This window comes from Mercenaria mercenaria, chromosome 15 (assembly GCF_021730395.1).
Source record: "Mercenaria mercenaria strain notata chromosome 15, MADL_Memer_1, whole genome shotgun sequence".
NCBI lineage: Eukaryota > Metazoa > Mollusca > Bivalvia > Venerida > Veneridae > Mercenaria > Mercenaria mercenaria.
In genome coordinates, this window is record NC_069375.1 from 60,687,818 (window position 1) to 60,712,647 (window position 24,830).

Genomic DNA, 24,830 nt, shown 5'->3' on the forward strand with positions numbered 1-24,830 from the left:
TTGTGTAAGGTCCACATTTTCTGAATCAGTCAAGCAAAAATTCAAGCACATAACTTTGCATTTTTTTGCTTGCCGAATTTTCTAAATATATTTCAAAGTTTTAAATATAGGGTTTCATATAATTCTACATTTTAGAGAAAAAAGGAATTCTTTCGTAATACATATTTATAACTGGTTGATAAAAGCTGCTTAGCCTACTAATAATGATAAAGTTTCAAATATTTGTAAATTTAATAAATGCAAACTGTTAATATAAAAGGTAGCCAGTGGAAGGGTCGTTGTGTTTTTGAGCCGGAAATACACCGATATACAACACACATGTAACATGCAAATCCTTTTGTTTGAACATATGATCCCTGATACTGTTTTATCAAGATATATACTAGATATATTACACAGTGTGAATCATTAAGGGATTCTACTGCCGATTAAATTTGATGAACTAAGCAATTACTTATTATTTATTTGTCTTTTAGATACTACATATATTTACACACAGTTATGAAAAGAAAATTGAGAAAAGTATAAAGAGCTATTACATTGTACTGTAATATGGGCTCCTAACAGTTTTAAATAATCAATGCGTGTCTGCATCTGCTAAAAATGGGCCCGATGCTTTACTGTCGGACAAGAGTTCAATACAATCTGTGAATAATTCCTTATAAAGAAGTGACCTACTGGAATTTTACTGTTGAATATTAATGTAATCTCATGGTTTGACATCACTACTATGCAACCTTTTGTCAGTTTGAATAATACTAGTAATACTGAATCATATCTCAAATCACGGAGTCTCGATGAACGTTATCTTAACTGTTTTAGTTTTTTTAGCTTTATGTCGTTTACACGTTTATATAGATTAATCAACAAATATAAGTATTGAGTAAGTATTCCTTTAACAAGAATTTGATGATATAAATGCATATATATTTTTAAAACATGCATGTGCAAGATAATAATGGAAACGCAAAAGAATTATCATTTAAATCCCTACCATTCTCATGGAAATCCTTTCTGACATGTTTCAAATTTCCAGGGAACGGTTTTTCATAAAAACATGGGAATGTTTCGGAACGTCATCTAAAATCTATAAAACAGTAAATCATTTCAGATAATTTAGCCATAATAAGTACATAATACAGATATAGAATACTCTGTGTTTTCACATATTTTTTGGAAACACCTTTTCATGGGAAAGTTTCATTAATTTGGTAAACTGTTCTCTTATGTTACCCTTGGGAAAGATGATGAAAATATTCGTATTCCCAAGGTAAAAAAAATGATTTTTACCTGGCTTGTTACTACTTTATAAATATAATAAAAAGTACCAATGACATTTTATTCGCTGACATATCAATATCTTTATTTTGATGAGTTTTGCCGGTCATTTAAACTAGTATATTGTGTCATGATTTTTCAAAAAATGTTAAGTCAGTAGCTATTAATAAAAAGGTAATGACAGCAGTTCGATAAGATGCTACAGTATAAATTTGTAGTCTATAAAACACATCGGTAGTCTTACAAAAACGTTTGTTGTCTTTCCAAAACCATAGAAGATGTGATCAGATATTTATTGTATAAATCATAACTTTAGAAGTTTGCTATATATATTTATCATGTTTATAATCATTTTTAGTAGTCAGTAAATCAATGTTCTGGTATTATTGTATGCATAACCAGCCATAATGTTTCAAATCATTCTGTGATTATGTAAATGTTTAAATATCATATTATTTTCTTTTAATCAGCAGATAATTTTCAACTTTAAACGGTGCAAATGACCGAAGGTAGCCTGTTAGGGAGTCAGTTGGAGATACACTAATAACTGGTCTTTATATATTAACTTGGAAATACTAATTGTCACTGTTTATGTTAACAAAGTACCGGCTATCATTCATCCGATCAGATAAAGATTATATTAGTTAAACACAAGAACAGTTTTGTGGCTCTTGTTTGATTAAGACCCCTGGATATACTATAGACGAGTGTCAATTAACAATTTTTTAATCATTATAAGAAAAAGTGCAAGGATATAAAACGAAAAACTGTGTTTGTCAAAATCAAAATCAAAGTCCTATTATATTGTATTTAAGGATGTGTGTGTGTGGCGGACATACACACAAAATTCATGGAGAAAGTAAACTTATAGAAAACGTAAACTAAACATAAACCCAAAGAAACACAATGTTAGAGCCAGCCTCGGAACGTATAAATATACCATTTAGGAATGCAAACCGGTTAATGGTCACCAAACATCAAATGAATTGCCACCATATTTCTGAGTTTAGTGCAGTTTAATATACGTTCTCACTGCCAATTGAATCCTGTACTAATCAGTTAGGCACAAGTGTCAGTTGAGTTGTTAGGTATTTTCAATTATATATTATTTAATATAAGTGAACCTTTTACTTATGAAGAAGAATTGAACATTTATATTCTGACAGTCATTGTAAGAACGATAGACCTGTGTGTTCTGCTGTATCAATTATAAATGATATTATGAGTTTATATGTATCAACTCAACTGCTAATTGATTAGTACACGCAGAACATAAGGCATAGTATGTAAACCGCAGACAAGTTTGTTTAAAGTACCGGACCTAACGAAACAAATACAGAGTGTTAGATATTATATGATACCATTTCGTGTGTCCATATTTTTCTGACAAGATTTCTTTAATGTTGTCTGTCAAGGCTTTTTTCTTAGATCTTAAATATATTACATGTAAATATTAATGTCTCAGATGAATATTGAAGGTTATCAGTAGTTATGACAAAGTATGTTCCAAAACGACGTTTTTTTTTCATAAATTAGGACGCTTATTCTTTTTAACGGAACATCTCAGGTCGCTTAACGCAAAAAAAAAAAAAAAAAATGGACCTTCTCAAGAGACAGCGCGCTTGACTATCTCGAGGTTTGGCACATCTGAGGAAGTTGGAGCAGACACTGGAATAACTATTTTTAGTTTGAATCAAATTCAATGATAAATAACAAAGATATAATGAAAGTGCGCCAACATGTCGCAGAAATCCTAAGTAAAAAGGGGGCATAATTCATGAAATATTGGTATGAGAGCGATGATTCTCGTGTCATACGATTTTTGTTATGATCATGATGATGCGATACAAATATTTTAAGTTTTAATCAAACTGTGTAGTAAAAGCATTTAAGAGAGAAAGTGCACCAAAACTTAACCATGAAATTAAGAAAGGGACATAATAAAATGTTGGTTCCAGAGTTATGACTCTAGTGTCATATGATGAGGATGATGATGTGCTACAAGTATTTTAAGTTTTAATCAAATCCATTTGGTAATAACAGTTAAGCGGTATAGTGCATCAAAACTTTACAATGAAATTTTTATGTAGAAAGGGGGCATAATCAATAACATATTGGTGCCAGAGTTATGACCCTTGTGGGTAATGATGTGCTACAACTATCTTAAGTTTTAATCAGATCTGTTTAGTTATAACAGGTATAGAGTGAAAGTGCACAGAAACTTTAACCTGAGATTTTTATTAAAAAGCGGACAAAGCGAATGATATATTGGTGTCAGAGTTATGACATTTGTTTCACATTATGTTTGTTGAACGCCGTAATACAGTCATGTAACGGCGGGCAGTTAACCTAAGCAGTGCTCCTGGATGCTGTACCAGTACAAACCTGTTCACCACAAGTGAGTGCAAACTTCCCTACATTATTTATCAGAGGTGGAAGACGAATGATTTCTGACACAATGTATATATCACATCGTCACGGAGAACATACGCCCCGCCCGGGGATTTAACTCGCGACCTCGCGATCCGTAGACCAACGCTCTCCCTACAGAGCTAAGCGGGCGGGCCTTCACAATATTATTATTAGGTTTGAATCAAATTCCTTGTGTAATAACAGAAATTTAGGGAAAATGATTCAAAATCAACCATTAACACTAAGTAAAATGGAGGCATAATTCATGCAAAAGTATTGCCAGACTTATGGATGTTGTGCCTTATGGTGTGGGGGATGATGAGAACAACTATTTTAAATTTGAATCGAATCCCTTCACCAATGACTGAGACAGAGAAAAATGCATTTAACTTAAACCTGAAATTCTAAATGGGATAATTCATAAAATTTTGGCGTGAAAGTTATGGCCCTTATGCAAGATGACGTGGGTGATACGGATAGCTCAGTGGTTTGCACACTGGCCTTCCAATTCTGAGGTCCTGGGTTCGATCCCCGGCAGCTACTCGGTAATTTTCAGAAGCGCTTTCCAGTTTTCCCATCTAACTAGAGGTGTACTAGTCAGGAACCCAGGCAATCCTTGCATGTATCAGTGCTATACACTGGGCACGTAAAAGAACCAGGCTGTCTATTCGCAACGAGCTAGACTAAGTTAGCCGGACAAGCCTGTATCTGATTTCTGATCTCTCTGTCGTGGGGGCTTTGTCTGTGTCTGTACTAGTAGAGGATGAATTATGCGCCCTGTGTGGCTGCATTTGAACTATGTAAAGCGCCTTTGAACGTGAAATTGATCATGAAAAGGGCGCTATATAAATCTGGTATAATAATAATAATAATAATAATGATCATGAGGAATAACTATTTTAATTTTGAAGCAAATCAATCAATACAATTACATAGAGAGAAAGAAAAGCATCAAAACTTAAACCATCATGCGGACCCGGAAGGACGCTGACGCCGCCGCCGTCGGGTAGTAGGATATCTCTCCATATACTTCGAGCTAACAGAATGTTGCAGGCTCGTTTTGATTAATCCTGTTTATGAACGGTAGTACAAATGCAAGCTACTGTTTACGCCCTCTAGCGCTGGGTTGAGTACAGCATTTCCCCAGGGTCTTGTTACAAGTACCAGAATACAATTTAGAGACATTTATTGATGTCTTCACGGATCTTTCAATGCAAAATGTCCGTAAATATAATGGATTAACGAGAAAGCAATAGGCTAAAACTAAATATTTTAGAATCCGAGGTTTTGAAACTTAAATATCATAGAAACGGTCTTAGAATTCCCTTTTATAACATAGTCTGGAATAAATAACTGCAAAGTGCTATAAAACGGAAAAGAAAGCGGGTGCGTATTTTAAATCACCATCCTTTAAAAAAAAGAAAAGTTATTCGTCTCTAGTATTACAGACTTTAGGTTAAACACAAATGTACGGTTATCAAATCTGTCTGAATATGTTTTTCAGGTAAGAGTACCACATATTATTTGATACCGGTAGGACAAATAGTAAGCTAAAATATTCACGATTGAATCAAGAGTGTAAGTGCATAGGCGAACAGCTACAATGCACTTCTACACCACAACACTGGATGAAGGATATGTGTACTAAAATACAAAGCAATAGCTAAATGTATTTTGAGAATGCATTCTTGAACGCAAATTTTCATCAAACTAAAATACAAATAGGCTTTAGATGTATTTAAAAACATCCGTTTTACCATATTTAAAGAAAAATAAATTTAAACAAATTATCTATTTTATTAATACTGATATTAGTACCACACGGTTGTACGAAAACCAAACATATTTGTCTCTTATATCTACAATTCTTAGAATGTGTGCCAGGTTTAAACGATAAAATAAATGATTTCTAAAATAACGCTAGAATATGAATTACATATTTATGTATTCATAAATGAAAATGACGATACCATAACTTTGGCCAAATATGAATTAGAAGTACCTTTCCTTCTTATACAAACTCCTCTTATAATGATAATCTAGTTGGAAAATGGAAAATGAACCATAACAGATTGCCTCGTGCACAGACTGATAAATCTAGAGACCTTTGTAGAATTTTACATGTTTACAAAAGCTCATTCACCTGGAGTTTGTAAAAAGCTTTACAAATGATCCGATTATACAATCACCATGGCATGGCGTTCACTTGCAATTATTTCAGCATCAAAGTGTATTCATAATACGATACTAAACAACATACTAATATATGTGTATATTAAACACCAATATATGGGTAATGAACAGCAGCATGCCACATTGCATAACCATAACGTTAACATTCTGTTTCTCTTTGTTATACTTACTTTAATTGCAAAAAAAAGAGAAATTAGAGGGATGTCTACTTTAATGATATCTGATGTGTAACGTTTGTCATCTAGAATAAATCTTACTTTTCTATGTGGAGAAAACTTGTGTATGTTAACAAAATAAAAAAAAAAACCTACCCCAAGCAGTTCGCTCATACTGAAATATTTTGGTGCAATTTAACAATATCAGAAAAAGTCTAGAAACATATATTTTACCTGAAATATTAAGTTATCCAGGACTCATTTCCGCCATGATGTAAAGCAAAATATATTACCAGTGTCTGCGCATGCGCGTAGCTAGTGGATAAACAAGGACTGTAGTCTTATATTCCAAAACAACTTCACAAACTATTAGTGGATCAACAACTTGTTAAATAACAACGTCAAAAAGAGCCCAAAGAAAAAATAGTCTAAGGTCAAATATATGCAAAATCAAATCGAAGCACTGTTTTGTTTAATTTTTTTTTTAATTTAAGACACATATCAATATATCGAAAACGTATTATTGAAAACGAGCCAGATTAAAGCATGTTTGTAACATCTGAATAAACGCAAATGATCATATCTTTAATTGATCGTTTATTGTATTCAAATTTTGTAAGCTATAAATTAGATCAAAATTTGAACAATGCGAAACCTATTAGTAAGCTATATCTTTATCGTCCTGGCACAATAGTTTCTACCTAATATATAAGGCAGGTCACTGCCAAATCAAATTATAAGTCTCTGCTGGTCTAGAGGCTTCTATTAAATGTCTATATTTCTCTAAAATCTCGAAATTTCACAATGAAACTTGGCAATATGTTTGGTATTACATCTTTCTCGAAAATAGAGATGAAAATGGTGTAAAGTTTGATAAGAAACATTGCTTATAGGAATAAGGTCAATAATTCGGTCGAAAATGTGTTTCCGTGGTGTAGTCGAATAATAAATAGATCCTAATTTTCCCGAAGTCAAAGTATACATAGTGCTTATCTTTCTCCATTTCCCTGTGTCCTTTCTCAAAAGCTCCGTGTTTTATTCTACTTTTTACTCAAGCGTGTTTCGGTGGTACGTATCACTGAGCTTTTCGTCTAAACCCACATTTTCCTATCACATTCTAAGCAAAAATGGTGGCGTAAGAATTAAAAGTCGAATGAATATTCTGTAATAAAATAGAAGATAATCATTATAAAAATGTAATACATGGTATAGCAAATTTTCAAATTTAATGTCTTCTTTGTAAGTGGTATTAGTACGGCTTGCGTGATGGCGGTACAATACTTCGATGATAGATTTTTTTTAACTAACATGTACAGAAATTCTTTTTGTTTTTTGCCACATACTGGAGTGTCAATATTAAATTGGCGGTCATTCAATAAGTATTTTGACCTTAACCTCTTTAACACTACTTGACGTTATATTTACCTAATAATACACGCAACAAAAGCCAAAACAGTGTTACAAATATTGATAAAAAATATAAGATTGTCTTAACCACATGCTATTATGACTGAAAAATAAACATCAGTATGACCTTCGTTTATTCTGTTTATCAATATAAACCGCGTGGAGTGCCCACCTGTACAGCAAGATAGATTTTCATTCCAGATAAAACAAGACATTGGTTCAAACTACATTTTAAACAGAATCCAAATATAATACTCTATTTTAATGAATTGTATGAATAATTATTCAAATCGAATGAGTGAGTGTGTCTCCGAAGTGCCATAGATGTCAAATCTTTATATCACCCGATGATAACGGTTTTAGCGGAAACGAGGCTCTGCTGAGATATCGCAAAACAGTTACCCGAGAGCCAGATATTTCCGTCCGCTCCCTTCTGTCGGTGACAGAATCGTTTTTCTTGCATACAATATTATTCAAATAAAAGAAAATAGAGTACAACCAAAGTTTATCTTATAAGAATTACTTGACTGATGAAGCGTATGAATTGTTGCATTTTTGATCATTCATAACTTACAGCTCACTACGGTGGCTCAGATGTGACATATTTTTATACTAATACGTGCGCACGTAATAACTAATACGTGCGAACGTAATAAATAATACGTGCGCATGTACCTGTATAAAATCATCAGCGCACATATTAGTACGGACTATGTGCGCTGATATTTTTTATACCAATGCGTATATGTTTTTTTTGCATGTAATAAGTTATACGTGCGCAGATGTTTATTTTTAAGTAATACATTTGCACGTATTAACTATTACATGCTCAAGTATTTATTTATACGTGTGCGGATATTTTTCCTAGTACTGATGTTTTTTTTATACCGATACTTGCGCAAGTAATTTTAAACCAATACATGCGCATACACGCATTAAGTTTTAAGTGTGTTGATAGCTCTTCTACTAATATGTGCGCTGATGATTTTAATAGTGATAAATGCCAATACGTAACATATTTATTAATGACTTGAGAAGTAGGTCGAACTATTTGAGTATGACGGTATAGAGGAATTGAAAGATAAGTGAAAAGTGAAACAGCTGAACATGCTGAAAGAAAGATGTTATTGTTATACTTGGTATTAAAAATATGTACAAAAGCTCATCCTTCGTTTTTTATTTGTTATATATATTACAGAACAATACCAGGGAACAATAAATGGTAACATTTCATTTTCAAATCGAAAGCTAAATAGGCAATCTATCTCTGCCAAAGTTTTCTAATCAAAACATTACTACAGTATTGTTGGGATTTCTTTGCTTGTATAAATTGTATTCGAATTTATTGAATGGGGAAAATAAACCGCTACTTGGATCGAATAATACCATATTTGTTCCGTACTTAAATCATATTAGATTATCTTTGCACAGATGAAGATATCTTATTAACCTGTGTTGTATTTACGTTACTGCCATTATGTCTGAGCAAAACATCTTACGGGACCGGATCAAATGTTATACATTTGTCAAATTGAATTTGACGAGATGCGTCTTATTGTCATTTATACAAAGACAGGTGATCATCTTATATCGTCTGTTTACCAGACTGTTGTAAATGAATATATCATTAAAATATATTGTGTTCATGTTTAATGGTATATCCTCATCTTGGCCTTTGTTGTAGATTGTTAACTCCTCAGATACATTCGGGACCGCTGTCCACTGGACCGATATTGTGCCGCTACTGCTCCACAGACAGAAGTGATTATAGAACGCACTTTTATTTGTTATGTGTTTTTGTTTCAATTAAAATCACTGCCAAAAAAATGAATTTAAGTGTTTGCTTATTTTTTTAAACTACAGCTCTTCCATTTATTTACATAACACAGATATTATTATTATTATTATTATTATTATTATTATACCTTATTTATATAGCGCCCTTTTCATGATCCATTTCACGTTCAACGGCGCTTTACATAGTTCAAATGCAGCCACACAGGACGCATAATTCATCCTCTACTAGTATAGACACTGAGCGCCCTGACCAGAGGGACAGAGTGAGACAAAGCCCCCACGACAGAGAGATCAGAAATCAGATACAGGCTTGTCCGGCTAACTTAGCCTAGCTCGTTGCGAATAGACAGCCTGGTTCTTTAATGTGCCCAGTGTATAGCACTGATACAAGCAAGGATTGCCTGGGTTCCTGACCAGTACACCTCTAGTTGGGTGGGAAACACTGAAAAGCAATTCTGAAAATTCCCGAGTAGCTGCCGGGGATTGAACCCACGACCTCAGGATTGGAAGGCCAGTGTGCAAACCACTGAGCTATCCGAGTGTGTTTATCATGTTTTGTATCAAAGTATATTTTAACGAAATTTATCTTATGCTTTTAAATGAAATACAGTTTTTTTTCTTTTTTGCACTGCTACGGAACTACACTTGAATGCGAAAGAATATGAATTATAAATAGTAAGATATTCCATGCAAAATCTACTGCAGTAAAGATATAGATGTACATGAACATTTACAGGATCATGAAGATATGCGTTCCATCGTATAGAATCTAAAAGAGGTCTGAAAACGTCATAGAACTATTTGACAGTTACACACTATAGATATCGTGACGTCGTGAATTATGACGTCATGATGCAATGCGCGTGACGCTGTGCGTGTAAATTAATATAATTTGTTTAAAATCATTGAAGGTACATAAAATAAAAAGGAAAATTTGTTTGTTTCAATGTAAGATCAAAATATATTTCACTCGTGAACACCATAATTCACATTTTCACTCGTGGCTGCGTCACTCGTTAATATATTTAAGAAATAATAATTTCCCAAAAGTGGTTTATCGTAGAATAACCCGAGTTTTGATTTCTTATGTGTAATAAAATATCACGAAGGCCGTAGGCATGAGTGATATATTATTTTAGCATAAGAACGAAATACAAGGGTTATTTTACGATAAATCACACTTGGGAACTTGTTATTTCGATTCTAACACGACATACTAGTATCAAAAGTGTTATAAAAAAATGGTAACCACTTTTACAACCGTGCTACGCACCTGGATCGGATGATGTCATTGCACGCGAGTTGTATATCGCAGAATAACCCGAGATAGATTTTGCTCTACATGTATGTAGGTTATTGGCTGGTCGTGTTAGAATTAATTATTGTGTTCACTTGGTGAAATATATTTTGATCTTACACTGAAACAAACAAATTTGCTCTATATCATTCAAACATATGTTGTTCTCGGCAGGTCATATGGGATACGTGAGAAATTGATTATCAGGCTACCGTCGATTGATATCAATTTTATCAAGCTCGCCAGATATAGGCGGAATGAGTTCAGTAAACCTCACCCCTTCAAATCTATATCAACATAGCCTGATAAAAATGATATCAGTGATATAAAACAATAGCCTCTCATTTTCTAATAAACAAAGGCTTATCATTCTGTAATTATTCGGCCAAAAATATTTACAACTTAATAATTTACAGGGTTATATATATCGTAATATCTGAGTTCATGTTTTAGTTTGAATTTAATATACATACTCGATACTGAATATTATTTGATAGAATAGTTTCGATCTTAAATTTTAATTTAAATTTTAATGTGAGCGCTATTATGGTTTATGTTGTAGTGTACCTGTGATTAAGGAACGAAGCATTCCTTTTGTATATTTAGCCTTGTTCTATTTTCCACTTTAATCTCCTATCCCATTCCCCTCCTCCCCCTTACCACTTCCTCCCCCTTTATCTATATTTGCATAAAATTTGAATATAGATCTACTTGTTGGACTTTTGAAGCAACCAGTCTGTAATAATTTTCCGTTACAGTTTCTTTTTATTGTGGGCTTACTTTGCAAATGCGTGACACTAAGGCGGTGTTTTTATCTAATGCTCTATGCTTACAAGAAATCTACCCTCACCTATTATTTTTTAAAGACGCACTAACACAAAATAAGAGTATTCTTTTGTATTTCCACGATGGTAATTATACATGTTTGCATTATTGCATGAAGATATTAAGGAAAAACAAGTATCAGGTTACAAATTGACAGTGACATATATTTGGTGCAAGGCAAGCTGTTTAATGTCTGAATATAGTATTTCATAGATGTAGTAGTATGCACAGTTCTTGATGTATTAAGACTAGTTTATACCACAATTTGTATCTACAGTGTAAGATAGCTATCATTCTATCTTTATATAACTATACTGAAAAGAAAATGACTGAATAAAGTTGCAGACATAATTGTGAGAACACATCTTAAGGGAGGGCCTAAATTGTCAACCTATTATCTTATAGAATTACACTGTTTTATACCAGTATTATTAGAATGATTTGCGAGAAGCTCATGTGCGAGGAAAAAGTAGGTCACCAGGTCGTGGTTGGTCTTTAAAACAAACCCCTCCGTGGTAATTTTGCAGCGTATTTCAACGGTGAAAATAAAACAACAATATCGTCATTTTGATAGACAACGATCTAAAATGCATATTGGAAACCCCAAAATATATAAAAGCATCACTATGATGGAAGAAGTACCGTTTTATGCTTCAAACTATTACATTAAACATTAAACTACAGTAGTCGGTTTATAAACGTTAATATCAAAGCCATTGGTTCTCAATTTGAGTTTGCATTGAATTACTATTGCCATATCATGGTCAGTTATTGTACTCGCTTGAGAAGTTGAAATGATTTATATCTTTATACAAAAATATCAGTTACATATTATCTTTCGCGCTAATACAATGCTTTAAATTATTTATTCGTTCATGTTTGACTTTGATTTTATGTGTTATAGAAATGGACAAAGGATCTGTTAATTCAAATCTATAACACATTGCTTTTTTGATCATTTGAAAATAGAATGATATATCCTTTTAAGTGAGAAAACTGTATATTATGAAATATCTGATTGCACCCTGGTAAAGATGTGTATTTGACATGTAGTTTTATCGCAACTAATCACATAAACATCTGTCTATAGTATATAACATAATATTATCCTGTAAACTTATTAGAATTAAGCATATTATATGTAAACTAAACACTTTTTGATGGAAATAATCATGATAAGAAATGTTTTCCTACCGAATTCTTTATATCCATGGGCCGACACTGTTTTTCAGTCACATTAAAGTCAAGAGCGGCAAAAAAGAGACATACAGGAAAGTAAATTATTGTAGATATTATAAATGCTTCATTGAAAGCTTATATACCGGCACAAACTGAACAATTACGTTCAATATGAACTGATTACGGAAAATGACCTCTAAGTGGGCATGTACGTACATATATAATTAACTATTTAATAAATCAAGTCTAAACAAATGCTAGTTGACTCTGCTACATAACCCACACATTGCTGGAATGTCATATTTAAAAAGGAAGTAAATAAGATAAAAAGTGAAAAGCTTCAGCATCCATGTTTAAAATGCAAACCGCCTGATAGTTTCACTTCAGCGTTTATCATGAAAAAAACACACACACAAAACTACAAAAAACAACAAACAAATATCTCATCATTAAGTTGCAACAATGCTCAAAACATTCTATTTAATTTAAAAAAAGAAAGGACTGTACAGTTAGCAACATGACAATACGAGTTTTTTTTTCTTTCTTTCTGGTGGCCTCGCCAGCATCACGGTAAGCAGTCTATTGACGTATGTGGTATTTTCAGGTGCTGTCTTTCTTGGGGTCATGGCAAGAAAAACATCCACGAATTAATACAGAGAAATGTTTCCAAAATGAAGAAAGGTTATATTTGAAAAAAGTTTAAATATATATTAAATGACGCTGCACATGTTTTTACTTCACTAACATTTAACGGAACTTTTTACCATTGTCAATATGAATAATCACAATAATGTAAAGAGTTAGTATGCCTGTTGAGATAAATAACTGTTATAGAAAACTACCTTTGCACAGGTAATACAAGTAGCATAATGTACTGCGAAATATGTAATATTCATCAATATATACATTTTGTTGTTTTGATATTGTTGTTTTGACTATCCTCACTATTAAGTCCCAACAATCAAAAACATCGCTTTCACCTGACATGTGAAAAATGTGAACCACGTTTCATACAGGCACGAATATGCAGTAGATGTCAGTGGCCTTAACCACTTAGCCACGAAGGCCCTAAATATGCTTGTTAAATAATGAGCAGAATCCAAGTAATACATTTTTACTTCAAAATATTGTACTACAAAATTTATGTGTACAAAGACAAAAGCCTAATATTATATATGGCACTAGGTTTTACAATGTGCGTATATATATAAATTCAATAACCAAAAATTTCAAAAGAATGTAATTGAGTCGAGCAAAGAGAAATCCAAAATAATGCATTTGCGACCAGCATGGATCCAGGCCATCCTGCGCATCCGCGTAGTCTAGTCAGGATCCATGCTGTTCGATAACGGTTTCTCTACTTGCAATAGGTTTTGAAAGCAAACAGCATGAATCCATGCTGGTCGCAAATGCACAATGCTGGCTTTCTCATGGAACGGCTAAATTTAATATTATTGTGATTCAGATTCAAATAGTCAAATGAGTTTCGGGGCACATTGAACGACAATTTTCAGCTGGGTTTAAGGAATTTGTCCCAAAATGTATATTACAACATGTAATACGATCAGATATTCATTGTTAAAATAAAAACTTTAGAGGTCATGATATAGTCAATAAATGCTCCGGTATCATTTAATTTTGTCTTCTTAAACCGCAATTTTTTTCTATTAATCAGCAAATATTTCAAAATTAAACAGACTGAGTGCAAACGAGCAAAGTTTCCTTCGAATTTGTCACAGTCAGAGATACACTATTTTTCACTAGTTATATTTCTTTTTAGTATGTATCTCAATGATATAGAGGAAACTTTTGTTTTAAAGGGTGTAGAAGGCGTAGATATAGAAACATTGAAACTGTGCTTATTATTGTATGCAGACGACATGCACTCAGAACACTTTTGTATATGGAGAAACTGGTAGAATTTCATTTATGTTTAGACGTTTTTTATCTATAATTAGATATTGGTTAAAGATTTGCTCTAGTTCGGACACAAAATATATAAAAGTTGCATATAAGATGTTAATAACAGATTCAGATGTTTATCCAAACAGGACAAACTGGGTGACCGAAATAAAATTCTTATTATCAAAACTTGGTTTCTATGAAGTGTGGATTAATCAAGGTGTTGGATATGTAAACAATTTTCTTTCAATTTAAAAGACAATTTTGTGCAAGATTGGCAAGCAAGTTTAAATGAATCGTCCAGAGCTCTGTTTTATAGATCTATTGCATTTTTTAGATTTAAACCGTATTTGAATATTACAAATGTTACTAAATATCGTATTGCATTATCAAAATTAAGAATGCCATCTCATAGACTTGAAGTAGAATGTGGTAGATGGAAAAAGCCTCAAAGAACTCCATTTGATGATAGAAAATGTACAATATGTAAGTCTTTAGAAGACGAATATCATTTTGTCATAGAATGCTCACTTTATTCAGATTTAAGGAAACAATACATTAAGAAATATTTCTGGTATTTGCCAAATTATGTTAAATTTACTGATTTGATGAATTCTACAAATGAATAGGAAGTAAGAAAACTATCAACATACGTTTTTAAGGCGTTTGAAAGAAGAAAGGTGTTCTCTAATATTTAATTTCAATAATATCGGAGAAGATTAATTGTATGATTTGCCAGGTTTTAATGTTATAAAATTAACGGATAACATGAGACGTCTAATCACAAATACGTTGATTCATATGTAAATTTGTCTCTCCCACAAATGCTAGATTTGTGTTGTATTTTATATATTGTATAATGTGTCAGATAAATATTATAGTTAAACTCTGGAACAATTGTGTGACTTTTGTTTGACTAATACCCATAGAAACACTGTAGATGAGTGCCATTTAACATTTCTCTTTAATTGTTTATAAAAAAGGTACAATATAACGAAAGCCATATTTCGAGAAAGCAGCTCCACACAAAATGCATGGAGAAAGTAAACTTATAGAGAACGTAAACTAAACATAAATCTGAAAAAACACAATGTTAGACATAGGCTCTGAATGTAATAAAAACACCACTAAGGTATGTAAACTGCATTATGTTTACCAAACATCAGACTGTATCGCCAACATATTTCTGAGTTACATTTCAAATATACGTTTTCACCGCCAATTTAATCCTGTACTGATCATTTACGAATACGTGTCAGTTGACTTGATAAACATTTCTATTATTTCATATAAGTGAACCTTTTATTTATGAAGAAAATGAGAACATTTTATTTTCTGATAATCATTGTAAGATCGATAGGTGTGTTCTGCTATATCAATTATAAATGATATAATGAGTTTATATGTATCAGTTCAACTGGTAATTGATTAGTACACAAGTACGCAAGGACAAAAGGTAAAGACACGTCTGTTTAAAAGTACCTGAGAATGAACCTAAAGATACAATTATAGAGTGTCAGATATTATATAATATAATATAATACCATTTCGTGTGTCCATATTCGTCTAGCAATATTTGTTATGTATATCTGTCAAAATTATTCTACACATATAACGCATTCTTAGATGGGTAAAAATCAACCTCTTAAATGAATATCGAAGATAATTAGTAGTTCTGACAAAGTATGTTCCAAAAACGACGTTCTTTTTACATAAATTGGGACACTTATTCTTTTTTAACGGACTCCCTTCGAAAATACAAAATGTAGGAACATCTCAGGTCTCTCAGAGTAATAGACCTTGTGTCATATGACGTCCATGGAAAATTGTGTGCTGGCTGCACGATCAGGATGCGGCATGTTATTGATGCCCGTGTGGGGATTGCCAACTGCGACATGTCTGTGGGCTAAGGACTTGCGAAGATTTTTCATATTTGTATAAGTTTTTACTAAACAAAATTGTACAGGCTGTGGAACCCATAAATCCATACGAAAATGTGTTTGCTCTGCCACCTACTGCCTCTGCACGGAAGCTGCACGGGAAGGATGATACGAGCAGTCTAGGGGTCTAGGGGCTCCGCAGAAGCATCGCGGACCAAATGTGAAGCAGGCATTAACTTGGGGAAGTGGGTAATTCATACACATTGGTGCAAAAATTATGGCCCTTATGCAAGATTTTGTCGGTTATAATGAGAAATAACTTTTCTATGTTTGAAGCAAGTCTATCATGTAATGAGAGAGGTAATGTGAAAGAGAAAAACGGGAAATTGCATCAATTTAACTGAGACGTGGACGCGGCAGGACGGCGATACAGACTCCGGGGCGAATATGATAGCTCTCCATATACTTTGTATAGTCCATCTAATAAAAATATTGCAAGCTCAGTTTGATTCAGCCTTTTCATGGGCGGTAGTGGAAATGTTGACCTTTATGCACACCCTCTAGCCCTGAGTTGAGCAGACCTCAGCATTTCCTCAGTGATTTGTTACAAGAACCAGAATACTATTTAGAAATATCCACAAGTGTTTTCATACGACGGTGTACATCGAACCTTCAATTTTCATGAAAAGGAAAACCCATCAAAATAACGGATTAATCCTAAACAAGAACGCATGGAGTAAAACTAAATAATTTTCAATTTAGAGAGTATGTCCGAGGTTTAGGAACTTGCATATCATAGGAACGGTCCTAAAAAAACCTTTGATAACATAGTCAATTATAACAATTATTAATTGCAAACTGCTGCAAATCGAGAACTGGAGAAATGGAAACTTATTTAAGATGGTCATACCTTTTAAAAATGTTGAATTCTCCAGAATTTCAGCTTTTGTGTTACACAAGAATGTAATGTACCGTTATCAAGTCTGTCTGAGTATGTATTCCAGGTAAGAACATTTACAAATTTAAGGGTAAAGCATATTATGGGATACAATTAATGTCAACCAGGTAGGTCTTAGGACAAGAAGTACGCCAAAATATTCACGATTGAATCCAGGATATTAGTACATAGGCCTAGACGTAAATTATCTATACACTACAACTCTTGATGAAGGATAAGTGTACTAAAGTACTAAGCAATACCTTGAATATGTTTTAGTTTAAGGTAGTTCTGCACGTTTGGATCTAAATTTTTTCTACAATGTAGAATTTGATTAAACTGTGATTTTTCAAAACTTCAGAATATACCTAGAAAATTCCGCAAATAAAAAAGACAGGGTCGTGTGCTTGATTTTTTGCTAGACTGATTTGAAAAATTTGGACCTCACGCAATATTTCATAATGGGAGTCTATGGGAAAATCATAACTTTCATAACATTTTCGCGAATAAAATTTTTTCTACAATGTAGCTTTTGATGAAATTTCTCACAGTTGTAAATGAACACACAGACTATAATTTTGTGAAATAAAATGTATAGGTCCGTGTGCTTATTTTTAAGATATTTGACCACGATTGATACGAACCGGACCTTTCACGGTAATTTTAAGACATTATTTTAATTATTTTAAAATGTCATATGTTTTAATATCATATTTTGACTTTAGAAATATAGCGACAGTGTCTTTGCAATAAATTTACTCAAAGGTCTCGGTTAATTCCTAAAATGATTTTCATTTCCGTACGCCAAATCCAGGCTTTATTCTACGTTTTCCGGATAAATGACGTTACGCCATCACTTCCGGTGTATCAAACGTGCAGAACTACCTTAAATATACGTTCATTCCTTAACGTTAACCTTCTCTTTCTATTTTGTCCTTACTTCGATTGCGGAAAATGGAAAATAGAAGGGGTGCCACTAAAATGATATCTAATATGCAAGGTTTATCATCTAGAATTAATCATACTTTTCTACAATGTTCTATGTGGAGAAACCTACGTATGTTAGGTAAAGCGAATGCCAAGAAGAAAAGCTGTACTAAGCTGTTTACTAATCTGCAAACAATTTGGGTGTTAGTAAACAATGTCCGAAAACGTCTAGAAACATATATATTTTACCTGAAATATTAAGTTATCCAGGACTCATTTCCGCCATGATGAAAATCAAAATATATTACCAGTATTTGTGCACGCGCGTATCTAATGGCTAAAATATTAGTAGATCAACAAGATCTTAAACTACACGTCAAAAAGAGTCCCAGGTCGAAAATAGTCCAGGTCAATAGGCAGAAATCACACCACCGTTTTGCTTCATTTAATGTTTTCAAATTAAAATACACTTATAACGCAAACGCATTGTTATAGAAAAACAAAGCCATTTTAAAGCATGTTTGTAACATTTGATCATTTCTTTAATTGATTGTTTATAGGATTGTATTAATCTTTTGTAAGCTATAAAGTAGTTCCAAATTTAAAAAAAAATGCGATACCTTGAATTACGGGAATAGCCCATTACGTTGCAACTGAAACCATTTAAATGTTGGTTAGTGATATTTATCTTTATTGCCGTGATATAACACACAATAGTTAATACTGTTTATAAGGCAGGTTACTACCAAATCATTTTAAGTCTCCGCCCGTCTGTCAAAAGTAGTCCAAATATTAATAGTGCTTATCTTCACTTTTCTTTGTCCTTCTCAATAGCACCGTGTTTCGTTTTCCACTCTTTACTGTTCCGCGTTTCACTATGTATCACTTAGCCTTCTGTCCAATTAGGCATGTTCCTATCGCATGCTAGGTAAAAAGGCGGCGTAAGAATTAAACATCTAATACATGTTCTATAGTAAAACAGAAGAAGATGGTTATAAAAATTGTAATACAAGAGATAGAAGTGTAATGCATGGCCTGTTTATGAGATAGAAAAAGGTGGTTATAAAAATGTTGTACATGGTCTAAATATGAGATAGAAGAAAGTCGTTATAGAAATGGTGTACATGGACTATATATGAGATAGAAGAAGGTCGTTATAGAAATGGTGTACATGGACTATATATGAGACAGAAGAAGGTCATTATAGAAATAGTGTACATGGACTATATATGAGACTGAAGAAGGTCGTTATAGAAATGGTGTACATGGACTATATATGACATAGAAGAAGGTCGTTATAAAATGTTATACATGGTCTACATATGAGTTAGAAGGTTGTCATAATAATTTTACACTAGGTCTTGCAAATGTTAAATTTTGATTTTGTCTTAGTCAGTGGTATTAATGATTTTTTAAGATAACATGTACAAAAGTTATTTCTATTTAGTTTTTTTTTTTCGGCCACTTAATTGGTGTGGCAATATTAAACTGGCGGCCATTCAATAAATATTTTGACCTTAACCTTTTAAACATTACTTAACGTTATGAATATTATTATTTGCCTTATAATACACGCAAGACAAGCCAAGAATAGTGTTACCACTATTGATAAAGATATACGATTGTATATACGATACTGAAACATAGACGTCAGTATGACCTACGTTTGTTCAGTTTTTCAATACAAACCGCATGGAATGCCCACCTGTACAGGGAGATAGATTTTCAACCAAGGTAAATGAATAAGACCATGGTTCAAACTACATTTTGAACACAATCCAAATGATATGCCTTTTTCATTATTTGTATTAATATTTATCTAAAATGAATGTGTGCCTCCAAAGTGCCACAGAATTCAAACATTTATATGTTCATGCAAATAATGCATTATATCTGCATGCATTAGGAAAACATAATGATTTAAGCTATTTCTGAATGTTAAGGTATTTTCATTAACAGTATCAATAAAATTACCAGTAGTTGTGGATTGAAATTTCTTACCCGATGGTAACTGTTTTTGCGGAAACGAGGCTCAGCCGAGATAAAGAAAAACAGTTACCCAAGAGCCAGATCTTCTACCGATGGCAGATTCGTTTTCTTGCATACCATATACTTCAAATAGTAGAAAATCAAGTACAATCAAAGCTTATGTTTTAAGCATTATTTAATTAATGAAGGGTATGAATTTACGCATTCATAATCTTTCATAAATTACACCGTGATAGAGAGTCATCACTACGGTTGCACACAGGTTGACTTAATATTTATTATTCTAATACGTACGCACGTAATAACTAATACGTGCGCATGTATTAGTATAAAATGTCGTCAGCGCACATATTAGTACGGGCGTACGTACTAGAATAAAAATATCCTTGCACGTATAAAGTAATGCGTGCGCACGTAAAAAGAGATAAGTGAGTAAATGTTTTTTTTATACCAGTATGTGCGCAGATGTTTTTTTTAACTCATATGTGCGCAGATCTTTTTAAACTTATATGTGCGCTGATGTTTTGTTTATTATTATTATACCAATACGCACGCAGATGTGTTTAAACTAATATGTGCGCTCGTATTGGCTATTATTTATGCATGCAGTAAGTTATAGGTATGCAGATATTTTTTGTATGTTTTACGTGTGCTGATATTTCTTCTACTAATATGTGTCCCGATACTTTATACTAATAAATGCCAATACGTAACAAACAGTGCAACCTCTGTAGAGCAACATCTTTTGGGAGATACAAATATTGACTGCTATGTATAGTGGACGCAACTTGATCCCGATGGTTGACCTTTGTATTATAATACATAATGAGGCACAACCTATTATTGAAAAGGAGCGCGAGAAAAAGGAAATATAAATTTATTTAGATAAAAATTAGTGCATTGGAAAGTTTTAACTGATCAAATGTAAATATATATACTTTGATACTGCAATATATACAAACTAATTCAATATAAATATACACAGCTACACTAAGCACCCTTGATTACTATAATGAAGTAATCGAGATGAATAATCAGCCTAAGGTCAACCATCGCGTTCAAGTTGCGACTACTATAGAGGTTGTTGTTCTGTTCAGGTAAATTTGTTAGTAAATTTCAGCTTAGGGAAATTTAAATGATGTTATAGAAAGGTTTTTGCTTAAGAGAGAGCCGCGGTTGTACTATATTTATTAATGGCTTGAGAGGTAGGTCGGACTATTTGAGTAGGGCCATACAGAGGAATTGAAAAATAGGTAAAAAGTGAAACAGCTGAAAAAAGATGTCTTTGCTATACACGGTATTTAAAATATTTATCCTACCTTAAAGGCAAAAATCAAGGGGTCAGATAAATTTTACTTTTATCTGGTCAGTGACTAGATAAAGCTTGGCGGACTACTTTTTGGATTATTTTTAAACGACACCATCTTGTTTTTGAAAATTACTGCTAAAACATATTTATGCAATATTTTAAACGCGCTTTTATTAGATACGTGAGACCATGTCACAAATGTATAGTGTATGAATATCGTATTTGCAATTACTACAAAAAGTTTTTATAACGGAAACGCTCGGAGAAACGGAAAGTGCCTCATATATAACGGTTGTTTGGATTTTAGCTTTCTACACTTCAGTCTAGGAATATATTGCATCTGGAATGGAGTTTTATTGAATAAAATCATCGAGGAAACGGTTTGCCTATTTGTTCTGGCAAGCGGCGTTAAGGCGTGTATATAAGTCACGTCAATCGTTTGCTTGGTGAGGATGGGTAATCCGGCATTCAACTGAACTTCGGACAAAACTTCACTTGGCAGCAAATTAAAATTATTCTTTAACATTCAGCAGAACAGAGAAGTCGGACACAAAGCAAAACAAGGTTAGCCTTTGTTTTCAGCTCTTATTTTATAATAATTTCATTTTAAAGACCTGTTTGTGCAATGGTGGGGCGTATTAATTTCTGTGCAAGACAGACTCAGATCTAGTTGGTGGTAAATTTTGAATTTTAATTAAAGAAATATTTTAGATCAGAAGGTAGGATAAATAGAACATTAGGTTACTGTCTTATCAATTCGAATTTATTAAGATCGTCAGAGCCTCGAATTTTATATTTTCTCCGACTCAATAAATTTTAATTTATAAGACAGTAGCCTAATATTCCCTATGTATAAATACTCATTCTTCGTTCTTTATTTGTTAACAGATCAATATAAAATAGAGTAATACAAGAGAACAATAAATGGTAACATTTCATTTTAAAATTGAAAGTTAAAAAGTTGTCAAAGTTTTTTAATCAAAACGTTTTTACAATATTGTTTGAATTTCTCATGTTGCATTTATGATATTGGAATCTGTTGAATAAGAAATAAATGGCCGATCGCTACCGGGGTGGAACAGTACCATTGATTTGCATTGTGCCATCAAGGTAATTTATACTGAAGTCATTGATTTAGAACTTGAATCATTTTAGTTTATCTTTGTGTAAGTGACATAATCTGATTAACCTCTATTGTGTTTACGTTACTGCCTTTATAATTGAACAAAACATAAAGTCTTTAAATTTGCTTTATAACAAAATTTATAGGGTTACACATGATTCTTACAGGTACGGATCAAATGTTTTACATCTGTCAATATGTTCTTTTGTCAGTTGAACAATGACAGGTGATTATCTTATAACGTTTGTTCAACAGCCTATTACAAATGTACGTATCTTTTAAGTATATTTTTGTCAATTTTTAATGGTCTGTTTTCAATCTGTAACAGGTAAATTATCATTTAGCATTTGTTTTATATTGTTAAATCCTCAGCGACAATATGAACCGCTTTCCACAGAACAGTAAGTCTGTAAATGATTGTAGATATTATTTTATAAATATGTTAACACATCATTTGAATTTGACAACAAAATTTTGCGTGTGAACAACCGGATCATATATTATAACATTTAAATTAATTTCCGTAATAAATGTTTTACATGATTATTCTCTGCACATTAATTTTTGTGATAGTGACAGTTCGAAACTATACTTAGATGAGGTTTACACTTACGCGTTTCGTTCAGAAATAAGAAAGTAGTCGCCGTTTTTTTTCTATATACTGCTAGTATCTGAATCTTCATTCATTTGATTCAACGTTGTTATAATCTCCTGAATATAGGATTAATCAATGTGTTATCATAACGACTGAATTGAACCATTGTATACTATGACAAATGCGTGTATAAACTCTTTTAATACACATAGTATTACTAATAGTTGTTTCGGGGCTTGATATATGTATTGCGATTTTCTTGAATATTGAAAATTATTATGTTGTTTGAATTGTATAACAGTATGTCTTGAAACTCTTTTGATTATATATTGATAATATTATAAATAATATCATATTGATATATATGGACGTGATCTAATTAATCCTAATCAAATTATAATTAATTTGATTTGAGTTTGTTTCTCTAAGTTCTTTATTATATTCATAAGACAACAATTTTGAACACGTAATTAACTATTTAATAATTCAAGTCCAAACAAATGCTAGTTGATTCTGCTATAAACTCCGCATTGCTGGAATGTCATCAAAATTAGCGTCATGTTAAAAAGGAAGTAAATTAGATAAAAAATGAAAAGCTTAAGCATACCTGTCTGAAATGCAGATCGCAGTTCAAGTTGAACGGTTGGTATCAAAAACCAAATATCTCATCATTAGGTTGCAACAAAGCTCAAAACACTCTGACAAGTGACTGGAAAGTTTATGTAATCCATTAAGTACAGTAAGCAACATGCCAACACGAGTTGTCTTTCTTTGTGGTGGCCCCGCCAGCAATACGGTAAGCAATCTATTGTTGTATGTGGTATGTCCAGGTGTTTTGTCTTTCCTGGGGTCATCGCAAGGTAAACATCGACGAATTAATACCGTGAAATGTTTCCAAACAAATGAAGTAAGATTATGCTGGGAAAAAGGGTTTAAATGGATATAAAATGTTTCAGCGCATTTTGTTTTTATTACTAATATTTTGATGACATTTTTTGTATTGTACATATCCATATTCACAGTTGAATGCCCACAAAACGAATAGGGTTATTATGTCTGTTCAGATAAATAACTGTTACAGAAAACTACTTTTGTACAGGTAATGCACTGCGAAATTTGTACTATTCGTGGGGATATGCATTTTGTAGATATCGTTGTTGCGACAATCCACACTTTTAAATCCCAACAAACCCCCCCCCCCCCCCTCCAAAAAAAAAAACACCGCTTTCACTTTACCTTTAAAAAATGAGAACCAAGACTTCATACAGACACAAATCATCCGCTGTGGTCAAAACTCACGAATTGACTTGCTAATGAAACTACATTATTTCAAAATAATCCTAGATGACTTCTAATATACCTTATATGTTACAATCTCACCAGACTTTGTGCCGCAATGTTTGGTTGCAGTTATTTTCTGAGTTACCCTTACATCACTGTAATGGTAAAAAGATCAAACGGGCTTTTATCTGTTACCTTACATACAGCTTAACCCGCCTATAAAGCAGGTTAGCTTCGTATGATTCCGTAACTACCAAATTTCTCTTTTACTGGACATAAACGTACATCGTAAATGCTATAAGTTTTGCAGAATTTTGCAACATCGGAACACAAAAGGTTGTATT

The 24,830-nt window shown here is 32.7% G+C and overlaps 1 protein-coding gene across 1 annotated transcript in view; it reads right to left on the reverse strand.

Annotated features, from left to right (window-relative positions):
* The window catches only part of LOC128549107 (uncharacterized), a 463,895-nt gene extending 445,259 nt beyond the window's left edge, over positions 1-18,636 (reverse strand). The window contains exon 1 of the mRNA XM_053525361.1: positions 18,439-18,636. The gene's annotated coding sequence lies outside the window, so the exon portion shown is untranslated. The remainder of the gene's footprint in view (positions 1-18,438) is intronic.
* Positions 18,637-24,830: the final 6,194 nt, after the last annotated feature.